Source organism: Hipposideros armiger, unplaced genomic scaffold, assembly GCF_001890085.2.
Source record: "Hipposideros armiger isolate ML-2016 unplaced genomic scaffold, ASM189008v1 scaffold_251, whole genome shotgun sequence".
In the NCBI taxonomy this organism is placed as follows: Eukaryota; Metazoa; Chordata; class Mammalia; order Chiroptera; family Hipposideridae; genus Hipposideros; species Hipposideros armiger.
Window position 1 is genome coordinate 735,764 of NW_017731601.1, and position 8,221 is coordinate 743,984.

At 34.5% G+C, this 8,221-nt stretch overlaps 1 pseudogene; it reads left to right on the forward strand.

Moving 5' to 3' along the window:
- Nucleotides 1–1,400: 1,400 nt before the first annotated feature.
- LOC109389935 (protein S100-A10 pseudogene) lies at nt 1,401–1,840 on the forward strand (annotated as a pseudogene).
- The last annotated feature ends 6,381 nt before the right edge of the window (nt 1,841–8,221 follow it).

Sequence of the window (8,221 nt, forward strand, 5' to 3'; positions counted from 1 at the left end):
TAAGAAGTTCAGGTCTAATCAGCTTCATTAAAGTGAATTTTAAAATTAGTTAACCTTATTTTTTAGAACAGTTTTAGATTAATAGAAAAATTTAGCAGAAACGACAGAGCTCCCAAATATGTCTTCCTCGCCACCTTCTACTTGCTACCCTTGACTATCCCCGCACACTTTGCCCCAGTTACTGACATCTTGCATTAGTATAGTATTGTGCTTTTGTCATAATTGATGAACCAATGTTGATACAGTATTATTAAAGTTCATACTTGCAATAGGGTTCTCTTTTTGTGTTGTGCATTCTACGGATTTTGAAAACTGTGTAATGGCATATATCCAGCATTACAGTATCATAAAGAATAGTTTCACCACCATAAAAATCCTCTGTGCTTATGTATTCATCCCTCCCTCACTCTTCTCAACCCCCCCCCCCCCCCAGCAAGTGCTGATCTTTTTTACTGTTTCCTCTGAAGTTTTTCCTTTTTCAAAAGTCATGTAGCTGGTATGCTACAGCAATGTAGCCTTTCGGGATTACATGTTTCCCATAGCAATATACATTTGAAATTCCTCCGTGTCTTTCTAAAACTTGGTATCGGAATTCTTGCAGAATTTCACTGGAAACTATCCCACTGTATGGTTATGTCATAATTTATTGATTGATTCACCTATTGCAGGACATCTTGTTTGTTTCCAAGTTTTGGCAATTATGAAAAACATGCTATAAACATTTGTATGCAGGATGTTCAGTGGATATACAGTTTCAGCTCATTTGAGTAAATACTTGGCAACATTATTGCTGGATCATATGGTAAGAGTATGTTTAACTTCGTAAATAACTGACAGACTGTCTTCTAAAGTGAACACACCATTTTCATTCCCACCAACATTGAATGAGAGTTCCTGTTGTTCCACATCTTCGCCAACATTTGATGTTCTCAGTGTTTTGAATTTTAGCCTTTATAATGGGTATCTAGTGATATCTCATTGCATTAATTTGCAATTCCCTAATGATATATGATGTGACACATTTTTCACATGCTTGTTTGTCATCAGTATATCTTCTTTGGTAAATTATCTGTTCAGATCTTTAGTCTATTTTTAGCTGGGTTACTTTGTTTTCTTATTGTTGAGTTTCAGGAGTTTATTGAATATTTTGGATAACAGTCCTTTATTATATATGTTTTTGCAAAATTTTCTCTCAATCTGTGGTTTGACTTTTCATTCTTTTATCAATGCCTTTTGTGGAGCAGAAATTTTTAATTTTGATGAAGTTCAAATTATCATCCTTTTCTTTCATAAATCATGCTTTTGGTGTTGTATTTAAAAAGTTACCACCAGGGCACATCTCAGCCAGCCCAGCGACCCTGCTGTGCCTTCCACCAAGACCTCACCAAAATGCATTTCAAATGGAACACACCAGGGAATCCATGATGTTCACAGTTCACAGATTTGCTACTTAACAAAGGAGAACCTGAGAGTGCTCATGGAAAAGGGGTTCCCTGGATGTCTGGAAAATCAGAAAGACCCTCTGGCCATGAACAAAACAATGAAGGACCTGTACCAGTGCCAAGATGGCAGAATGGGCTTCCAGAGCTGCTTTTTACTAATTGCTGGGCTCGCCATCTCATGCACTGACTATTTTGTAGTGCACATGAAGCAGAAAGAAAAGAAGTACTCACTGAGCTCTTACTCGCACCCTGATAAGAGTTCTCCCAGTGGGTCCCTTACAGGATCTCTCTGCCCCACGGCTTTCCCAAGTCAGGATTTCATGAGCAGACTGGGACCCATAGAAAATGCACAAATGAAATCCCACCCCCATTTGACAAGAGAAAGAAAGGCCAGTTAAACCTAGAGAAGCTTAAGATTTTTATATTGCTTGTATCCTGTTGTCCTCAATAAACAGGTTTCTTGTCAGTAATTAAGTAAGTAAGTAAGTAAGTAAGTAAATAAATAAATAAATAAATAGTTACCACAACCAAATCCAAGGTCATCTAGATTATTCTCCTGTGCTGTCTCCCAGATTTATAGTTTTGCATTTTACACTTAGATCTGTGAAACATCTGAGTTAATATATGTGAAAAATCTAATATCTATAATTAGACTCATGTTTTGCATGTGGGCGTTCAGTTATTCAAGCACTTTTTGTTGAAAAGATTATCCTTTCTCCATTGGATTTCCTTTGATCCTTTCGATTGCTATTTTAATACTAAATATAGGTTATTATTTAAGCTAAACCACATCAAAGCTACTATTTAAATTAGTAAATGTCCATCTAGCTATTTGCTACGATGCAGAACAGATATAATTTAATTTCTACATATTTTTTTAAATATGGGAAAAATATGAATGCTTCAATCGGTAGTATTGTGGCAATTACTAGCCATATGGAGAAAAAGTAAAAATACATCTCTGTCCCCAACATACACCAGAATAAATTCTGGAAATATTAATTTTCTATGAATTTTAAAAATATTCACACACATTCCAGTAAACCTATTTTAATTATGGAAAATATCTTATACTACATTTTTTTATTAATTGTGCCCCATGTTTATGACATTTTTGTTCGATATTTATTAAGATCCTCTGGTGTGTGATTTGTTCTACTAAAAAGGCAGGTGAGAGGTCATAAATTTGAAGAAAAAAATAGTCTGTTTTCCCATAAAGTTTTACAAGTTATTGAGGGAAACAAACATTGATTTTAAATCACACAAATATATCTGTGAGGTAAATAAGATTTCAAAACCATTAACATAGGATGTGCAGATACAGTTTCTTTTTGCTTGTTTTCATTTTTCTGCGATTTAATTCTCTATCAAGTCTCTATTCTTTCCAATGCAGAAAAAGGAACTACTCCGATCTGGGTAAATCCGATTATTTACCTCCCCCCCACCCCCTTTTTTCTTTTTGAATTAATTGCATGGTTTGTAATTGTACTTTCTCCTCTCCTTGGAGTAGACTATTAGATAGGAGCATGGGGGAACTCCACTCTTAGCCTTCTGGAATTACCTGTTACCTGCAATGCTTTACTTGTCCCATCAGTCCTAGCACCCCTTGAACTCTAACCCTGTATAAATTTTATTCCCAGCTTGATGTTCCCTCCACCACCCTGACATCCTTGAATGTCCATCAGCTGACGTATGAGCTTCACAGAACACTGGGATAAACTAAAGGAGGCTAGCTAAAAAGAAAATACATATGACACTAACTTACTTACACCTCTTCACATAGCTCTGTTGAGAGCCCAAGAGGTAAAGAAGAGAGAGGCTAGAAGCATGTAAACAACGGACCTAGTCTTCACTGAGGAATCAAAGTTTCCTTGGAAAGCTTGTGCCAAAAGTGCCATCTGAAGAATGAGTATCATCTAGTCCAAGGAGGGGAGGGAAAGGAGATATGCAAAATTCTAAGGGAGGGGAAAACATGGCACATGCAAAGGAAGGAATAAAAAAAGTCTTTGGGTTTGGAACTGAGAGTTTGCCGTGTGAGGGTGGAGATATTTGAGCAAGCTGAGAATAGAAAAGCCTCCATATTTCCTTTGGAGTTCTCCTAAGGGGGATGGACACTTCCAGATCAAGTAGTCTGTCGGCCCCCTTGTCTCTTCATCAGTAACTCTTCTGTTGTCTGTGAATAATCAGTGCTGGGTTCCAACTCTCAGGTGTTAATGGTCTATTTTGATAACGCGCTCTTCTGGAAAATTAGTACAGGTCTTTTTCAAAGCATAATATTTAGCCTTTAAATTTTCGATGGTCTTTTTGGAAGTGTTATTCAAAGGCATCAGTTTTTGAGGTTGCAGTTGTATACCTTGTAAACCAAAAAAAGCAACATTTGAGTACCACTGAATGATGCTTTGCTACATTAATGATGTAAAGTCAGCCAAAAAAAGCCCCACAATTTTGACACAAGCAAGTCAGCAACATCAGAATAAATTTGGTGGCTGGTAAAAAAAAAAAAAAAGTTTCTCTGACTACTATTGCATAATAGCAACCAAAATACAGAATCATCAGTGATGGTTCCAAGACTCAGGAAATATTTTGACATGGAGAACTAATACTTCCCCCCAAAATGTTAACTATACTGTCTTTCAGTTGAAAGTCAACTGTTAAAAACAAAATAACAACAACAAAAACCCTTGTTGTCTTTTTAAGTACCCCAATGGACAGTTTTTAGAAAATTGATGCTTTGCTATACTGTATTAGTAATGACTAGAAAGATTTAAGAGAACCTCCTGAAAATATAAAAGTTTATTCCAAGGAGGAATCTATGCAGTGGAAGGCTGTAGCTTAAAAAAAAATAGTGCAAAAATACGTAATCCTCTGTAACTCTTAATTACCCTCATTTGAATTTAACACTTTCCTTGGTGTCTTTATTCCTGCTAAAGTCTCTCAGAGGCCAAAATATATCATAATTAACGGTCTTTTCATACATTTCATGGGTTTTAATTTTGTGAATAAAGCCCTAAAGTTCCTAATTAGATGAATACAGTTTTTTTCCGAGTGGTGAATCTGGAATGGCTCTTCTATTTGAGATGGCATTATAATTCCTAATAATAATATTAGCCATAATCACCATATTACTCAATACCAGTGTGTGACTCTTTAGTAACATCAAATAGTTCAACTTTTCCAATTTTCTTTCTGCATAAAAACATTTATATTTTTACTGCCAACCATAATCCACCATGTATTTGAAACATTGCATTTCTAGGACTGATGCCTGCATGTCATTATCATCCTGTGTGCTTGTCCCTAATAAACCTTTCCCTGTGGGAGCCACATGGCACTCAAAGCTGCCTGCAGTCTTTCCAGGAGGCAACTAATTAGCCACGAAAATAATTCATTTCCGGAGGGGATTCAAATTAGCTATATTTCTCATGTATCTCTCTATGAGAATGAACTTCGTGTAAGTTAAACCAAACTGCTCCAGCGAGGACTTGATTCTGAGCCTTCTTTTATTGGTGGACAAGACAGCACTAGGCATGGAGGATAGATAGTCTTACCCTTGGATCAGATGAATCCACCCAGATGCACTGATTTTGCCTTATAAACTATGTCAAAGTAATGTGCTTTTACTGGACTCTTAAAGGGCACATGAGATTAAATTATGGGTGTTCTATTATAAAATTATATGTATTAAGTGTCAAATTAAATATGTAAATATGAATTAGAGATATAAGTAACATCTCAAGTGAGTTAATATTTGCCTCTCTTACCTGTGGGCTAACATGGGATTGAAATCTGTTTTTCTTCTTCCCCCCACTCCCCGCCACTTCATGAGGTTCTATATTTTTCTTAGCAATTCTACTGGCTACACTGATCTTATATTTTGTAGACCGACTGCCTATGGTAGGATGTATTGTAGACCTCTTACGTACTCCCTCTGATGGTGAGAGGTTAGATATGTATTGTTATTACTACTGGATTTGCAGTGCGTGGTCAAATTTTCAAGAATGCCTTGGTCTATTTTTTCTTTCTTCCCTTTCAAAGGTTCTTTTCCTAATCCACAGATCTAATTTCCCTATCCTTTGCTATCTGCACACACACATCTTTACCACCTTGAATTCTACTGCGGCCATTGAGCTCTGATATTCCCCTCAGCTGCTGTGGGACCTATAGCATGAAAGTGACTAACCTTTTTATTGCATCACTAGCTTCTTTGTTGGGGAAATGTTCCCTTTATGATGCATTCTGATGCCTCACATCTTGTTTTTCCAAAGCTTTCTCTCTGTCCCACTGTTGTAGGAGAAATTATTTATCTAGCCCACAAGAAAATCTATTTTTTGGATAGAAAACAGCTAACTTCTGTGTAGTACCACAAGAAAGACAGTCCTCATCAAGAAACTAAGAAAAACCTTTATTTATATGCTTTCTGTTTCTTTAAATCAAAGTAGCCATATATCAAAGGCTGTTGGATGGCAGAGAAAACACGAAACACTCTCTCAGCACTTTTATCTTTATCTCCCTACTGTCCTTTAAATGAGTTATATGATTATAATGTAAGCAAAATGAATAATCACAAGTATATAAGAATAATATAAATTTAGCTGAACTTTATTTTTTTTAAATAGTATTTTCTGTCACACTTTCATTAGTTTTCTTTTGATTTGATTTCAATGAGCTTTTTTTCCCCTCCCATTAGATGAACCTGCAGGCGAGATAGTGCTAAACATCTCAGCAGCCACCACAGGAAATTTAACTGATTAAAATACAAATTTCAGGGAGAGAGCTCAAATTACCACACAAAGAATAAATTACTATCAGTAAAGAAAATAAAATCAAAATGTCTTATGGCCTGCCTTGCCCCCAATTCCATTTTTCTTAGCTTATAAGTGTGGGAGTTGTTAGTACTGTTCACAAGACCTCCAGTGTTCATTCTCCTAGGCATGTGCTGAGCAGCGTGGCTCATCACCAGGCCCACTGAGCTTAGCAGTGGCCCTGAGACCTGCTCTGACCGTGCTTAATTCGGGACACGCCTTGAGGAGCCAATGGGATGGCTTGCCATGTGATTTTCCTCCCTATTAATGCAACAGGGAATAGAACCATTCAAAATGGCAGCTTTTCCGTGAGTCCAGGCCATGGACTGATTGAGATGACTTGGAGCAAAGTCTCCAATTTACCCTCACTGGTTAAAAATCAAGTTAACACTAAAAGAAGAAAATTAAAACAACTCAAAATGCAAACATGAGATAATCACTATCAAAAATAGATTGCACAAACTTTATATTGACATAATGTTTCTTCCTCTCTCTTTCCATATATATATGTGTGTGTGTGTATGTATGTATGTGTAATATATATATATATATATATATATATATATATATATATATATAGTGCCAAAAGAATGTATATACATTTTAAGAAAGGAAAAATACTATTAAAATTACTCTGATGGTAACAACTTTGCGCACCTCTTGTAATTGCAGAAGTCAAACATGACTTGTATTCATCTTTTGTTATCAGTATATATTAGTATTACAATTTTAATACAGTTTTTTCCTTTCTTAAAATGTGTATATATATTTTTTGGCACCCTCTGTGTGTGTGTGTGTGTGTGTGTGTGTATCCTATATATATCCACATATATGTCCATACATCTATTAATATATCTATATCTATAGATATATGTGTATCTACATGTGTATATATATGTATATATATCCAATGTAAAGAATAACAAAATGGCTTTCTCTTTTATTTAATCAAAGCATCTTTCCAAGGAATTAAATATTCTTCTACAGTAAAACACTTATAAAATAAGGTCTGAATTTATTCTATATTTCAATGATTATTTTTGGTTTTTATTTAAACCTATTTGATTTTTTCAAATGTTTGTGATAATAAACAAATTTTGATAGGCATCCCAGCTTCAGAATATTTACACAAAACATAATTACTTTTTCTGAGTGTAAATTTCTACATGAGAATTTTTGAGTCAATACATATGTTAAAATGATGTTTTCTTATATATAAACACAAGCATGTTCAAAAATCTAAAAATTTGCCCTGATATTAACCACATGAGTTTTTAATTTTCTTACACTTTTGCTAAAAACAGGAATTACTTTTTCTTAACTATTACCAATTTTAATAATAAAATAGGTTTATATTTTTACATTTATTTGCATTTGTTCAAATAATGGTTTGCATATTTTTTACATTTTTACTTCTTGTTTATTTTTAATTTCTCCACCAGGTATGATACAACAATAGACATTTTTGCTATGTTTTGGCAAATATAATAATGTGTATAATAATAAAGTGTATCACATTTCTCTAGGGTGAGCCAGAAAAGGATGCTTTCTTCCTTTGAGAAAGAAAACATTGAACTAGTCTGGAAGTGAAGATACTTAATAATATAATCTGTATGCTGAGGCAATATAGACAGTCAACTTCTCCCTGTAGGCTATAAAATTAAGATACAATGCAAATCGTGTTTTCACTAAGATATTTTTTAAGTGTCTCTAAGAGATTTTCTGAAGACAAACATGGTATACAAATTTATGATTGCTGGCAAAGTAGTGACATATTTTTATTTGATCAAAACCAGTATTAAATTTATCAAAGTAAACTGAATTTGTTTGAACTCTTCACAATAAATTTGTTTTAGTTTTTCATAATTGAATTTTTGTAATGTCGAACTATTTTCTCTCTGGAGAACAGAATCATACTTATAAAACTAAAACAGTGTCATTTAATAAAATGCAAACAGCTCATTTATTACATCATTA